The 15,958-nt window shown below is 35.6% G+C and overlaps 1 protein-coding gene and 1 pseudogene across 1 annotated transcript in view; one reads left to right on the forward strand and one right to left on the reverse strand.

Annotated features, from left to right (window-relative positions):
• Window positions 1-15,958, reverse strand: part of LOC127935227 (glutathione S-transferase A) — a 232,949-nt gene that overhangs the window by 42,323 nt on the left and 174,668 nt on the right. The window lies entirely within an intron of this gene.
• Window positions 4,427-4,601, forward strand: LOC127936297 (uncharacterized; annotated as a pseudogene).

The raw sequence follows: 15,958 nt of genomic DNA on the forward strand, positions 1-15,958 counted from the left end.
CTCTGCCCTTGAACAAAGGATTTGATGTTAGTTTTAAAACCGCTTCCCTACTTAGTGACTTTTGGCAAAGGTTTGAATCAGTTAAAGCCCAGTTTTCCATGTTCACTGTTGAGAAACTTTCTGATAACACACTTAAAACTGTGATTGTCAGGATGTTCAATGAAACCGTGACTGGAGATGATATTTGTGTTTGGTTGGGTAGATTTTGCACTGTTCGAGGCCAGCCTGTCAAAGTGTTAGATGAAGATGGCATTTGGACATGCTCCTGGCGAATTCCCATTAAACAATGGGAAGACGCTGGGGGCTACCAGGGCCTGAAGCATCTGCCTTCCATGATTGTGCTCGGAGAGAACAGAGGCTACATACATTATCAAGGAATGCCCAAACTCTGCAGAAAGTGTGGAAGGTTTGGTCATCTAGCTGAAGCATGCCAAGAGTTAATCTGTGGGAAGTGTAGAGAAATTGGTCACAGTTTTGATGACTGTACCAATGGCAGACGGTGCAATCTTTGTGGAGAAACAAACCATCTTTACAGAGACTGCCCTAAAAGTTTTGCCAACAAGCTAAAAATGGCCGCCCCACATGGGCAACAAACGAAGGAACAAAGGAGAGAGGAGGCGGTCCCTGAGGTTTTGGCGGGAATTTCAAATTCCCAGCCGGCCTCAGGGATTGGGCAGGAAGGAGGAAGTGGGGCGGCCACAGGGGCGGAGGCAACGGAACAGGAAATGGTAATGGAAGGAAAGGAAAGTGAGGAAGAATCACTGGTAACAGTTTCGGATGGGGTGGAAGAATCCACCGGGAGTGAGACAGAGTGTTCACTCCCAAATGCTCAGGTGCAAAAAAGACCTGCGGGGTCTCCTCTGATTGTAACGGAGGAGAAAAAATCTAGGGCAGCATATAAGCTCGATAGTTCCGATTCGGTAGATCTGGAGCGCATGTGGCCCCTAGAGTCCCCAAATGAGGTTTCCTTTTTGCACATTAAGCTAACAGCATCATCGCCAAAGGAGCCACAAGAGGTTCCCTCTGTGGCCTCTGAAGCGACAGGCATTTGCCCTCCAGACCTCAGCTCATCTGGGGAAAAGGAAAGACAAATGCTACAAGATGTAACATGATTTTAATCATATTTTTGTAGTCTTTTTATTGTCTTCTGTTTTAAATGCCTCATACCTTTTTAACCCTACTGCTCATGGCCCTCACCATCTCTACTATCAATGTCAGAAGTGTGAGGTCCACCATCAGAGCACAGAGTATTTTGTCCTTTTTAAAATCTTTTAAGTCAGATTTGTTTTTATTACAAGAGTGTTCTCTGCCCTTTTTAACTAGGTACACAAAAATGGAAGAGCTATGGTCCGCGGGAGCCTCCATATGGAGCGGATCAAATTTTAACAAAAACGACGGAGTTGCGGTTTTAATTAATAATCCTAACATCTTGGTGAAGGGCAGCACTGTGGTGAGGCAAGGCCGGGCACTTTTAGTAAATCTGACCTTTTTAGACAGGGATTTTAATGTTCTTAATGTATATGGTTTTACGGAAAAGAACGAAAGATATGAGCTTTTAGAAGACTTGCAACCCCACATGCTAGGTAGGGCTCCCCTAATGGTAGCAGGGGATTTTAATTGTGTTTTATCTAAAACAGACAGGAAAAGGGTAGGGGAGGATTTCAGAGTGGACAAAACGTCGGTTTTATTGCAGGGTTTAGTCAGAGATTTTAATTTAGTCGACTGTTTTAAAATTTTGCATCAAAGAGAGGAGGGCTTCACCTGGTTCAGTGGTGATGGTACCAAAGCCTCTCGAATCGACTACGTGTTTACAAGGGACTGCCCGCCAACCGATGCTACATTAACCCCCCTTTTTTTCTCTGATCACATGATGCTGTCTTGCACCCTTTCACTGCCCATGGGTGTGACGGTAGGGGGAGGGCTGTGGAAGCTGAACTGTTCCCTGTTGGAAGACAAGAATGTAATTTTAGAATATAGGGAACAGTTCAGCCAATGGCAGACCCTCCAAGACTTTTATGATACACGTGCACAGTGGTGGGAGATGGTAAAGGACCGGACGAGACAGTTTTTTAGAAAGATAGGGAAAGAAAAGAAGAGTAGGGAAAAGAAATGCATGTTGGGGTTGCAAAAAAGACTACAAAGGTATTTTAATCTTTTAAATAATGGTTTTGATTTTAACAATGAAATCCAGGATGTAAAAAAGGAAATGTCAGTTTTAGCCAATATAGAAAGTAAAGGGGTCCTTTTAAGAAGCAAAGAGAGAGAAATTGAAGAAGGGGAAAAGTGTACCAGATATTTTTTTAAGAAAATAATAACAAGGGGTGGGGGGTTAACCAGGGTTAAAACAGGGGATAGGGAGGTTAACACAACAAAAGAGATTTTAGAGGATGTGGAAAAATTTTATGGGGCTTTATATAGTTTTAAAAAGGTACACTCAGACACCGTAAAAGAAGTTTTAAATTTTGTTGAAAAAAGGGTCGACTGTCAAAATGAGATTTTAGCCCAAGATTTGAACATTTTAGAAACCCAAAAAGCTCTTGGAGGTTTTAAAAAGGGGAAGTCCCCAGGAGTGGATGGACTTCCCCTGGAGTTTTATCTAACATTTTGGGACATTTTAGAACAAGAGCTTTTGACAGTTTTTAAAGAGTTTGAGACCCTCGACAGACTTCCAGACAGTTTTAGAATAGGGATAGTTTCTTTACTTCACAAAAAAGGTGACCGGACTGACTTAAAAAACTGGAGACCCATAACACTTTTAAATTTCGATTATAAACTTTTTAGCAAAGTTTTAGCAACACGCATGTCAACTGTTTTAGAGGACGTGATTCACCCGGATCAAGCTTGTTCTGTGCCCGGAAGAAAGATAACAGACAACCTAGTGCTGATTAGAGACGCCATCTGTTACGCGAGAGACAGAAATATTCGGCTAGTAGTCCTAAATTTAGATTTTGAAAAAGCATTTGATCGAGTCTCGCACCAGTACCTCTTCCAGGTTCTGGAGAAAATGGGGTTTCCAAAGAGGTTTATAGCCTGGGTGGGACTGCTGTACAAGGGAATAGTCAGCAAAATTCTAATAAATGGGCATCTTTCCAAAGCTGTGAACATACACAGTGGTGTCCGTCAGGGATGTCCTTTATCTCCTCTTCTGTATGTGGCTTGCATCGAGCCACTGGCACAGATCTTGAGAAGGGACAAATGGATCAAAGGACTGGACGTTCCTGGGACGGGGGGACTGACGGCGACCTGTGTTTTATATATGGACGACGTAACTCTTTTAGCCACAGACGTTTTATCAATACGAAGAGCACTGGACTTGACTGACTGGTACGGTCGGGCCTCGGGCGCCAAACTCAATAGAAACAAGTCCGAGGCCCAGCTCTTCGGGCCGTGGGGAGACGTGGACACAGGAGGACTTGATTTGGTTTTTAAAGACAACGATTTTAAGATTTTAGGCGTTAAATTTGATAAAGATGGGGGTGGACGGGAAAACTGGACTGACTTGTTAGGGAAAGTTAGGAAAAGACTGGGGTTTTGGGGACTAAGACAGATGACGATGGAAGGCAAGGTTTTAATTTTTAAATCTGTGATTTTACCTCTGATTTTACTTGTCTGTTCTGTTTTTAGCCCCCCTCGGTGGTTCCTGGGGAAACTGGAGAGGGCGGTGTTTTACTTCCTGTGGGGGTCCAAGTGGGAGCGCCTGAAGAGGGAGACCATCAAGAAAAGGCCGGAGAACGGTGGAAAAGGCCTCCCAGACCCCCACCTGTTTTTAGGCAGCCGCTTCACCGCCCTGCACATTAGTTATGCCACGACCCCATCCAAAGAAAACAAGACGGCTGCAATGGCGCGATTTTGGATGGGGTCTTACCTACGAACACTGAAAATTTTACCAGTGGACTTGAAAACCCCAGTGTCTTTTAACTTGCCCAAAGAGTACAGTTTTATAAAAAAGTTTTTAAAGAAATACCTTTTAGAGAGTGAAGATGTCACCATTTTAGGTGACATTTTAGGTGAGAGTGGGGTGATGACCCACTTGATAAGGACTCACCCCCGGTCTTGCACAATAGATGATTTTTAATTGGTGTTTTTTATTGTTTTATTATGAAAGAGGTTTTATTAACATATATATATATATATATATATATATATATATATATATATATATATACGAGGCTTGTTTGCTTTTTTTAAAATTTGTATTTTACTTTTGGAACTGACCGCACCTTTTAAACACACCTCAATAATGGACTTTTAAAAACAAGCAAAACACTGTGGTTTTAATCAAATGCTTTTTAAAAAATGATTGTTTCTTTCATTTTACCATGTGTATTTATTATATATTATATTGCTTGTTTTAATGTGTGATTAAAAAGAAAATGTTGTGTGAAAAAGAAAAAATGCAAATAGAAAAAATGTAAATGGTGACAATAAAACTTTTTCGAAAGAAAAAATCTGTTCTTATCAGTTTAATATCTGATACGTCCCCTATCCGGGGACCATATATTAAATTGATTTTTGGATACTGGAGATGGAATAGGGGCTTGCTCCGTCCACTCCACGCATTGACCCGGTATTGCAGTACTTCCGGGACCGGTGCATCCCCACCTGGGGAAATTAGCAAGTCAAAATTAGAATAAATCTTGTGAAATTCGTTCTGCGTTTCTTATGTTGAAAATTTTTTTATTTCATTGATATTTCCATGCTAGTACAATGTTTATTTTTCTAATTGACTATTTCCGCAATATAAAAAAAAGAAAAGTTCATAACGATAATTGCAACATAAACATTCTTATTGAGTTCATGAATGTCACAATTTAATCGACAAGACAGTGGTATCCAAATTTACATACACAAACTAAGAAACGTGTGTTTTTTCGTTGTTAATTATGAGGTTATTCAAAGCGAAATATTATTCTGAGATGATTCTCAATTATAATAAAAGACGGTATGATCTGATATTCTATATTATTTTTAAATATGAACACAAAATATTCATTAAATGTTTTTCTAATTCTGAACAAATAATCCATACACTACGTCTAATTTTTCATGAGTTTTTTTTAATTTTTCATATTCATGAGTTCTTATGATAAACCATAACTAAAAACGAAGTGTAATAAATGGAGTAATAACATGGCAACATTTCCATAAGAACAGCTCATATGTCATAGGTAAATTGATTTATAATATTGCCTGATTGGCAGCTGTTTGTCCTGCGGAAGACATGTCTGAAAATTAAACCCGGTTTCGTATCAAAAAATCAAATTCTGATTAGAAACCCTGTATAATTTTCGGAGTTGTTAATTACGGCTAACAATATGTAAATTAGTTCTAGTGCTAATTTGATTTGTTCTGTCAATCATTCATCATCAGAGACCAAGGAGAAGGTGTTTGTTCTCTTCTGGGCTTAAACTCCTGTCAGCTTTTACTAAAGACACACAGTAAAGCTGATCTTAATACACTTGCATTTGTAGGAGTTTCCCTTGTTTCCTTTCTACAGTATCATGTAATATTTCTATATTCAAAACTTTATATTTGAAACATTAATCTCAAAACATTGCATATAGATGTTTGCATTGTGATCTTAAACAGTGTTAATATTCCTAACATGCCACTTTTGCTCTTCTGTGCTCCACTGGAGAGCAAAGATTAATTTTGTTGATACTGATTTCAGTTGATTGGTTATTATTATACCTAATTGTGTCTTATTATTCAAATTTAATAAAATAAAAAAATTAAGTTTATATAAATGTATGTATTTGATGTAAAAGATGACAAAGGTTAGACCTTAAAATGACATAACAAGGGTAAAAATGCCCCTGGATTTGAGTCAAATAGCACTTCATCGAGAGCTTCATTTTAGTCATTGGTCAGAAGGGGCTTCTAAATTATGATGTTTTTATTATTATTATTTTTTAATTGTTGTGATATTTGATTCATGTTTTGGATGTAAACTTGAATATTTGTTACTTTTTGCTGCTTTCATAGCCAAGTGTCTCTGGTAAAAGAGATTTTAATCTGAATTAGTTTTTTAATCTGGTTAAATAAATAAATTAAATTTACCATAATCCATAATAACACTTCCTCCAGTGAAAAAGTGCATCTGCTGTTGTCCCTCACAGATTAGTTTAGATCTGTTTAAACGCTGCTTGATCTGTGCAGATTTCTCTCCTGATTCAGACCAGAACACTTTTTCACTGGAGGAAGTGTTATTATGGATTATAGACTATGTGTTTGAGTTAAAATCATCTTAATGCTGGATGTGTTCCAGCTTTTGTCTTCTCCGGTGTGCGTTGCTTTTCTGTTACTGACCTCACTCCAACTTTCTTTGTGAGAACATTTGGGCGGCGTTATATAAATCTTCCCCCACATAGTGATGTAGACATGTGGGGGCGTGTTTAAACGAGGTGTTTAGGGGTGTGGCTTTTTATTTACTTTGATGAAGAATATCTCTTTTGATTTGAGATTTTATTCTTTGCAGCTTTACGGATCTTCTTCATGCACCAAAAAGGAAAAATTTGAATCGCATCCAGGATGTCATCTGGGTATTATGATATTTAAATTGATTTTTGCTTGCTCCATCAGCTCCATGCATCGACCTGGTGTTGCAGTACTTCTGGGAGCGGTGCATCCTCATCCAGGTAAGGAAATTTGTTAAAAACATTTTTAATATGACAGTGTAGTTTTGGGAACATTCAGCTTTTGATGAGATGTGTGTTCAGAAAATTGTTAGTGAACCAAAGCAAATCAGATTTTTTTTCTTAGCTTTGAATCAATGGAACCAAATGTTTATTACATAATGAACTGCTTTGAAGCTCTGTGAATAACAAACGCTGTATGAATATGACAAAAACTAAAAATAAAACCGAAACAAGACCAAAACAGGAATAAAACCGCTTTTAGAAACTTGTTGCAAACGTTTTATTGAAAGTATAATACGTTAAATTTAATAAAATACCACTAATTTTGAAGTCTCTGTATAATATGTGGTTTTTAACATATTTTATATTCATTTGCAAAAAATCCAAATATTGAGAAAATCATCTTTAAAGTTGTTCAAATAAAGTTCTTAGCAATGCATATTACTAATCAAACATTAAGTTTTGATACATTTAAAGTAGGAAATTTATAAAATATATTCATGGAACATGATCTTTACACAATATCCGATTGATAATTGCTAAAAAAAAGAAAAGTTAATTGATCATTTTGACCCATAGAATGTATTTATTGCTATTGCTAAAAACAAACCCCAGCGATTTGAGACTGGTTTTGGCTCCAGGGTCACAAATGTCTACAAATTATCAAATGTCTACTGCTTATAGACATTTTACACATTTTCCATACATTATAGTAGTATATCAGATTATTTTGTTATGTCTTTCATAGCCGAGAATCATCTTTGTACAAATTTTGTCTAAAAATTAGCCTGAAACCTAAAAAGGGAATGGGGAAAAAATACAATGTTTTTTGCCCATATATTCCTTTTCATGTCTTTTTTATTTATTATTATTATTATTTATTTATTTATTTTTACTTATTTTTAAAAACATAGTCCTGGAGTACTCTACAAAGGACATGATATAAAATGATTAAAATATTTAGTTTAAAAAAATCAGAATTCTTATGCTCCTATCAAAATAATGACATAAAGAAAGTTTACAAAAAAAAAAAGAAAAAGAAAATCTGGTTCTCAGGAAGATTATGCCAATTTTAAAAGCCAATTACAAGAAATTGGAAATTTTTAAAAGTGCTGTATTTTCTTAGAGCAGTACCTCTAGTGTAAAGGTGTTATGTCTGTTTTAAAGAATCATCAGGGGCCAAGAAACAGCACCGCAAATGGGTTTATGGCAAAATATGATTGTGTGCATTGTCCTCCATGCCAAGTTCAAAGACCGGTTAAAAAGAATTGGAAAGTTAAAAAGTGCTTTAGATTTGGATTTTATTTTAGCAGTACCTCTAGTATAAAGATATACATTTAAATTTTAAAGTATCATGTACACTGGCCGAGAAACACCACCATGAATTGGGCTGATGGTGCAATATTGCTCAATTTGCATTGTTCCTTATGTTTAATTCAAAGGCCAATTAAACACACTGGTAAAGTTAAAAATGCATTAAACACACTGGTAAAGTTAAAAATGCTCAAAATTTGGATTCTGTTAGGACCGTACCTTCAGTATAAAGACCTTTTGTCCAATTTAATGCATCATCATTGTGGGCCGAGAAATAGCGCCGCAAAATGGGCCAAAAACTTTGTTAGCACAGTACCTCTAGTATAAAAGCCTTATGTTAATAAGTATGCATGGTTGGAAACCTCTCGAATTTAATTTTTCTACAAAGTTTGTATGCATGCAAATTGTACATTACATTTCTAGTAATTGGAGTTATTTCTAATATTGTATTTTCAGAAAGTTTTGTAATATTTTTCATCTCCCCAAATTTGTCTCTACTGAAACACAGTAAAATAGAGTTTAATATGAAGCGTTATATTGTTATATTGACACATATTGAGAACAGAAGGATCATAGTAAACATGTAAGATTTGAATATTTAAATGTGTTTTTGTTTGTCGGACTGCAGTTATAAGCTAGTTTTTGCTTTAAAATACACATTGTTCTTACACTTCCTTGATTCGTTTAACAATAACAACGCTCGCAGATTCGCGCAATCGAATGGATAATACTGTCCACAACAACTTCGATTAAAACTACAAACAAGAAATATAGCTGCAAGCAGCGATGGCGGGCTCAAGCCACCAATGCCATCGCCACCCCGGTGGCATCAGGTAAACTGTGCCCAGCGGGCACATGCATTCACAATATCCCTCTGGCAGTGAGGTTTTAAAGGATATGACAGTTAAAGGGTTAATCCGAATCATCTAGACTTTAAAATCACATTCACAGAACAATATATATATATATAACTTGAGTAACACTTTACAATAAGATTCCATTTATAAACATTATGTTAACATGAACAATATTTATATAGCATTCATTCATGTCAGTTAATATTCCAAACTTAAACATTAAAACATTGTTTTATTGTGATTTTTTTCCAAGCACATTTTACCAATTCCAAACCATATCAATCTTAATAACTACCATTATTTTTTATTTAATCATTTATGAGTGCTATACAATAGTCCAGGAAAGCTGGAAGAGAAAAACTCCTTATATTCATGTGTGTAGAATCATTAGGCATGTTTTCTTTTACAGATGAAATGCGCTAAAAAAGAGTTTAAACTCAAACTGTTTTAACTCAAAGTCGAAAATTATAAAAAACCCATGAGAAATATCAAACACAAATGTAATACAGAAATGGATAAGTTAAGACTTGGCCATTGTACAAAAAATGCTGACTGGGTCATGAAGTCAGAAAAGAAGAAGAAAAAAACAGGTCAAGAAGAACTGACAAAAAGAATTGCAAAATAATTAGGAATTAATGTGAAGATTAATTTTTAGTCAATTCTGCAAGACAGACTTTCAGGAAAGGAGGTGGAATAAAAATGAGCTCCTAAATCTTAATCCCGGATTCTGGAAGATATATTCCTCAAACCATCGGACAAGAGTAGGTGGTGCTGGTCCTTCACGAGTCACTCTAATCTGTTCATAAAGCCTATATATAAAGTCTTAATATATAGTATTTCACAATACTTCATGGTATTCTAATTAAATAATTTTTTGGAATCTTAGATCTCTCAGAACCTGACACATTGTAATTCTGAGACTCCAGGAAAGTGGCAGTTCTGTAAAATGTTGGCGCTGGAGACTAAATGCTCCCTGATAGTTTCACACCTAATTCACTTAACACACACACACACACACACACACACACACACACACACACACACACACACATTACCCACAGTGACAGAGGGACAGAGTGACATCAGATGTATGATAGTTTTTTAATTTTCTATCATCCATATAGTGTTGTATAGTCATGAAACTATGCATATTTCCTCAGAATGACTTGTCTTCTATGTGTACATTTTTTTGAAGTGTTTAGAAGCTGCACTTAAAAAAATAAAAGACATTTACTGGTTACTTTTTTACTGTTATTTCAAAAAATCACCACGACAAAACCATTCAAGCTATCCAAAATTCATCCGCACCTGTTCTGTAAGATACATTCTTTAAACAGTGGTAAAAGAGGATGTGGTGCTGATCCTTCAAGAGTCACTCAAAACATATCTGTCCATAAAGTCTATAAAGAATTATTCTTAATATACAGTTCACAATACTTCAGCTTGTTTTTCTAATTAAGTGAGGGTCATTTTATCAGTAAAATACATAAAATTCATATTATTTTTCTTTGAAAGATTTCTATAAATGATTTAAATCATACTTGTTTCTACAATAATTATTTAAAAGTAATCCTATAGCTCCATCTGGTGGCCATTATTGGTACTAAGAATTGCAAGCTTGATTTATATGTTATGATAGTTTTAATTTTATGCTGGCTCTTGAAAATGATAAAGCTATGAAACTTACTGTGCTTCCTTCAAATTATGACTTCTACGTATATAAAAAATTATGAAGAGTTGGAATGAAAAATTTTAAAGATATAGTAAAGTTATTATAAAGTGTTATCAATGCATTTGCTAATGTTAACAAATTAGACATTATTTTACAGTGTTATCAAATCCCTTAAATGATTTGTAAGTGTTTTGTAATGATTTTATTGACCTACAAGCATTTGTGAAAGTTCTGCTTGCATTACAGCTTAGTCTTCATCTGTGAGCTGAACAGATTTACTGTTACATCCATGAGATTATGTAAATTCAAATAAATATCATGTCACAGGATGTCAGAGGTCAGTATCAAATTAATTTGAAATTATTATTTGCAGCACAAATAAGGTTTTTTAGGAATTTTAAAAATCCCTAAAACTGTCAGAAAAGGATAAGGCCTAAGATTTCTATGTGAGTGGCTAAATTTATTTGTTTTTATAACTATAATGCATAAACTATGAAACTATACAAAATGTATAAAAAAGTACAAGTTATTCTTTTCCAATGTTTTGTATTTATTTATTTATTTTTTTTTTTTGGATTTACATTTTAAAACATTAGCCTACGGCAATCATTCTAAACAGCTTGAATAAAACCTGTCAATATTTATTATAGACCACTATAACTGTGTATAATCTAACAAACAAGTTTATTATGAAAATAAAAGCGTGTACACCAGATAACTTGGACGATAAAGAAATTGCTAACAATAGTATAAAAGAGCATGTTTTAGGTTTTTAGGCGTTTAGATGCAGAAATGGAAAAATCAAATGTAAAATAAAATGTAATTGATTTAATTAAATATAGATTAAGTCTTGTTAGAGCAAAATAATAAATAAATACGTACACACATTAAAAAAGCAGCCAAGATGAATGAGTTTCATTTTTTATATAGATTAAAATTGAAGACAGAAGCAGCTGGTATATGCGGTCACTTAATATTAAAATCCAGTAGATCCACTTCAGATTTATTTCTCAACAGTTTATGTTCACGTGGCTGTTTTCGTTTATATTAGCCAAGCTATTATGTATTTTGAAATAATCTTGTCCTTGATGTGTTCGTTCTTACGACGAAAGGCAGAATCCTGCAGCTCGAGAGATATGTTATTCTGCCAGTCGCGCTTTCAAATAGTCTTGCGCACTTAAACGGGTCACAAACACCTGTATTTAGCTCTTGTTGTGTTATAATGGATGTATTGTGTGCATTTATGGCAATAATTTATTTTAAAAAGCTCTTAAACAAGAATAAATTCGTTAGTTTTGAGCTCTGAGACACTGTGCGCGCTGATCGGAGGCGGTGATTTCAGATAGGCAGCTGCAAATATTTCATTTTCACACAAACAGTTCAAAAACATCTTAATTTAGCTCTTGGTGTGCTCTAATTGGTGAATTGTGTGATGTCGCTGCAATGCTTTATTTTTAATAGCTATAAAACAAGAATAAACTCGTTTTTTCTGAGCTCATCATTCCACACGCTGGTGCTCAGAGCGGTGATTCATCTCTCGTGTTTCTCACGTATCACTGACCACACATCAATTATTAATGAGCCCTGACCCGGTAATAATCATATATGTTGGTTTAGCTTGTCAGTGTGAATTAAATCCAAGTATTTATTTGTATTTTAACCGATTTAAAAGTGAAACCAAAAGACAGTCTCCTCCCTTTTTTAGTCCGGTAACTGCACCTGTAGGGGCGCATTTTCTCTCAGACAATGGAAGTCTAAGCACACACACTCAAACAGATGGACAGAGTGATATGAGATGTCTGACAGTTTTTTAATTTTCTGTTATCCATACAGTGTTGTAAAGTCATGAAACTATGCATATTTACTCAGAATAACTTTTTTTTCTGTATGAAAAAAGGTTTTGAAGTGTTTGAAATTTAAAAATGCAGGAAAATTAATAATTCCATCTTTACTGTCATTTAAAAAAATCACCACGACAAAACCATCCAAGCTATCCAAAACCCATTCACAATTTAAGTTCCTCAATGTTTTTTCAACATGTAGACCAAGTTTGGTGTGTATAGTGTTACTCTCCTCTGAGCAGTATGCATTAATTCACAGCTAAATGTAAAAAACAATCCACATTCAAATCAAAATAGCCGACTTCCTGTTGGTCGTAGCTGATGACTGTGAATTAGAAAGTTGTCCGTCTTGATAAGAACAATTTTTGTACTGAGTTTGGTGTCTGTAGCTAAAACTAACCCCCCCACTTTTGACAAAAGGTGGCGCTATAGAGTGCCTCTTCCACGCCCTCTTATGAACTTTTGCCAGTGTCTAGCTGTCACTAATACTGATATGTGTTCTGAGTTTGATGAAATTCTAAGCATGTTATATGCCTCAAAATCACCTGAGAAGTATTCCAGTTTGACATGTTGCCACGGCAACAATATTTTTAGATATCAATATCCCCCCAGCAGATTTATATCGGCTGTGTTTTAACATTATTCTGATGAAGTCTGAAGCAAATCGAGTAAAAATAAGATGCTGAATTCAAAGCATTTTGAAAATGACACACTTCCTGCTGCCAGTTGGTGGCGCTATAACTTTGACTCCTAATAGTCACATATATGCTATCGACATCATACAATGAATAATCTGATGAAGTTTGATTAAAATTAGGAAATGTATGTGGATGGTATTAGACACTTCCTCTTTCTCAATTCTCGCCATAAATTCAACACCTCGCTACGAGCAAACCATTCGAGATATCAAAAATCCCCTGGCAAGTTTTCATCCCCAATGTCTTGAGATCATGTTGACCGAGTTTCGTGGCAATCGAGTAAAAAACCTATGACAAGTATATCAAATTCCAGAGCATGCGCTTTTTACATAACTCTAAATAGCTGACTTCCTGTTGGGCGGAGCCTATGACATGCAATACGCAAGTTGTTCGGCACGATGAGATCTATATGTGTACTGAGTTTCATATTAATACGTGCAAGTATGTGTGAGCTATACATCAACATTTATGACTGTGTTCCAGGGGGCGCCGTAGAGCCCCTGTGCCACGCCTGGGTCCCAACCTCTGCAGGCTCCTAAAGGCCACAGATTCCAAAGTGTGTGCAAATTTTCAAGAGTTTTTGAGTATGTTAAGGACTCCAAAAGCCCCCACAACTTTGACGACAAATATGAATAATAAACCCTAAATAGCCAACTTCCTGTTGGGCGGAGCCTATGATATGCAATACGAAAGTTGTTTGTATTGATGAGTTCTATATGTGTACCGAGTTTCGTGTGTCTACGTACAAGTATGTATGATATATGGCCCTCCATATTCCAGGGGGCGCTGTAGAGCCCCTGTGCCACGCCCGTGTATCAGTCTCTGCCCGGCCCTAAGGGCCGCAGGTTCCAATGTGTGTGCCAATTTTCAAGACTTTTTAAGCATGTTAAGGGCCCCAAAAGCCCCCGTAACGTTAGAAAAAAAAATAATAATAATAATAAATATAGCTGCAAGCAGCAATGGCGGGCTCAAGCCGTCAGTGCAACGCCACCCCGGTGGCATCGGGAAAACTGTGCCCAGCGGGCATAAGCATTTATAGTAACCCTCTGGCAATCAAATTTTAAGGGATATGGCTGTTAAAGGGTTAATCCGACCCGTCTAAACTTTGAAATCACATACACAGAACAATACATATAACTTTAGTAACACTTTATTTTAATATATATAAAAAATGTATAAGTTGTGCATCGTAGCTGACACCTAAATGAACACATTACAATTGGTTTATGACTGCAAGTCTTTCTCCTCAAATGCTATTGAGCTTCAAATTTGCTTTTGAGCCCATGTGAAAAAGTAGCATAATTTACATATGACTTACAGTTTGTTTTAATAAATATCAAACATTCAATTTAATGGTGCATTATAGCTGTCACCTAGATGAACAATAACAGTTGTTTTTATGACTGTAAGTCATTCTCTTCAAATGCTACTGACGTTAGAAAAGTGTATAACAATATCACATGTAACTTTAGAGACGGTCCCTAAATTTGAGACTCTCGAATGTCCAATGTCAAGCCAACTTTATGCCTGTTTTTGTTTTGTTTTTTACTTTATTTTTCTTTTCTCTGTGCCGGATTGCTGATATCTTTTACCCGGGCATAGATGTCCATCCATCAATTACGAACATTCATCCGCAAATGTCCGAGCGGTCGCGAGCGCGGGTGGGAGAATGTCGCATGTTTTATTTTTTTTGAGCTACTGGGATGGTGCCCCCTCTGGGAGTTGGTGCCCTACGAAGACTGCGTATTCTGCATATAGGGAGCGGCGGTACTATCTGGAAGATATATTCCTCAAACCGTCGTACAAGAGGAGGTGATGCTAGTACTTCAAGAATCTCTCAAAACCTATCTGTTCATAAAGCCTATATATAAAGTCTTAATATAGTATTCCACTCCACAATATGTTGTGCTATTCTAATATTATTGTGGTTTTTTATTGACATTGTTATTTGCTGTTATTTTTTGTTTTAATATTGTTACTGTTGTTACTTGTTGTACGGTGACCTTGAGTGGTTTGAAAGGCGCCTTAAATAAAATGCATTATTATTATTATTATTATAATTATTATTAGCTGTACACTTGATAAAAAAAAATAAATATAAACTTATGCAATTGTATATATATATATATATATATATATATATATATATATATATATAGTGTACAGTTTTCTTTTATTGCATCTTGAAATAAATGTTTCTGAGTTCTGTGTTTGTTTATTTTGTTTATTTTTATTTTTTTATTTTTTTTAGGAAGATTACAGCCTTTAATCTCCTCAAAATAAATGTGCATATAAACCATGAACAATTTAATTATAGCTGTATTTATAAAATGCTTACTAATGACTATTAATTTTGGGAGTAGGCTAGCAACAGTTGATGTTGAGGCCTAAGATATTTCTTAAGCTGTAATGATGAAAAAACAACAACAACACCAAATTGCTTTTTTTTCTGCTGGTGATTAAAGAGATGATTAAGTCTCCCTCCCTCTCTCTCTCTATCTCTCTCTCTCTCTCTGACACCAAGCCCATCCCCTCTCCCACACATTCACACACACTTAACACACACACACTTAACACACAAACACACACACACACACACACACATTACCCAGAGGGACAGAGTGACACCAGATGTATGGTAGTTTTTTAATTTTCTATCATCCATATAGTGTTGTATAGTCATGAAACTATGCATATTTCCTCAGCATGACTTTTCTTCTATGTGTACATTTTGTTGAAGTATTTAGAAGCTGCACTTAAAAAAATAAAAGACATTTACTGGTTCCTTTTTTACTGTTATTTCAAAAAATCACCACGACAAAACCATTCAAGCTATCCAAAATTAATTCGCACCTGTTCTGTAAGATAAATTCTTTAAACAGTGGTAAAAGAGGATGTGGTGCTGATCCTTCAAGAGTCACTCCAAACTTATCTGTCC

This window comes from Carassius gibelio, chromosome A19, assembly GCF_023724105.1.
Source record: "Carassius gibelio isolate Cgi1373 ecotype wild population from Czech Republic chromosome A19, carGib1.2-hapl.c, whole genome shotgun sequence".
Taxonomy (NCBI): Eukaryota; Metazoa; Chordata; class Actinopteri; order Cypriniformes; family Cyprinidae; genus Carassius; species Carassius gibelio.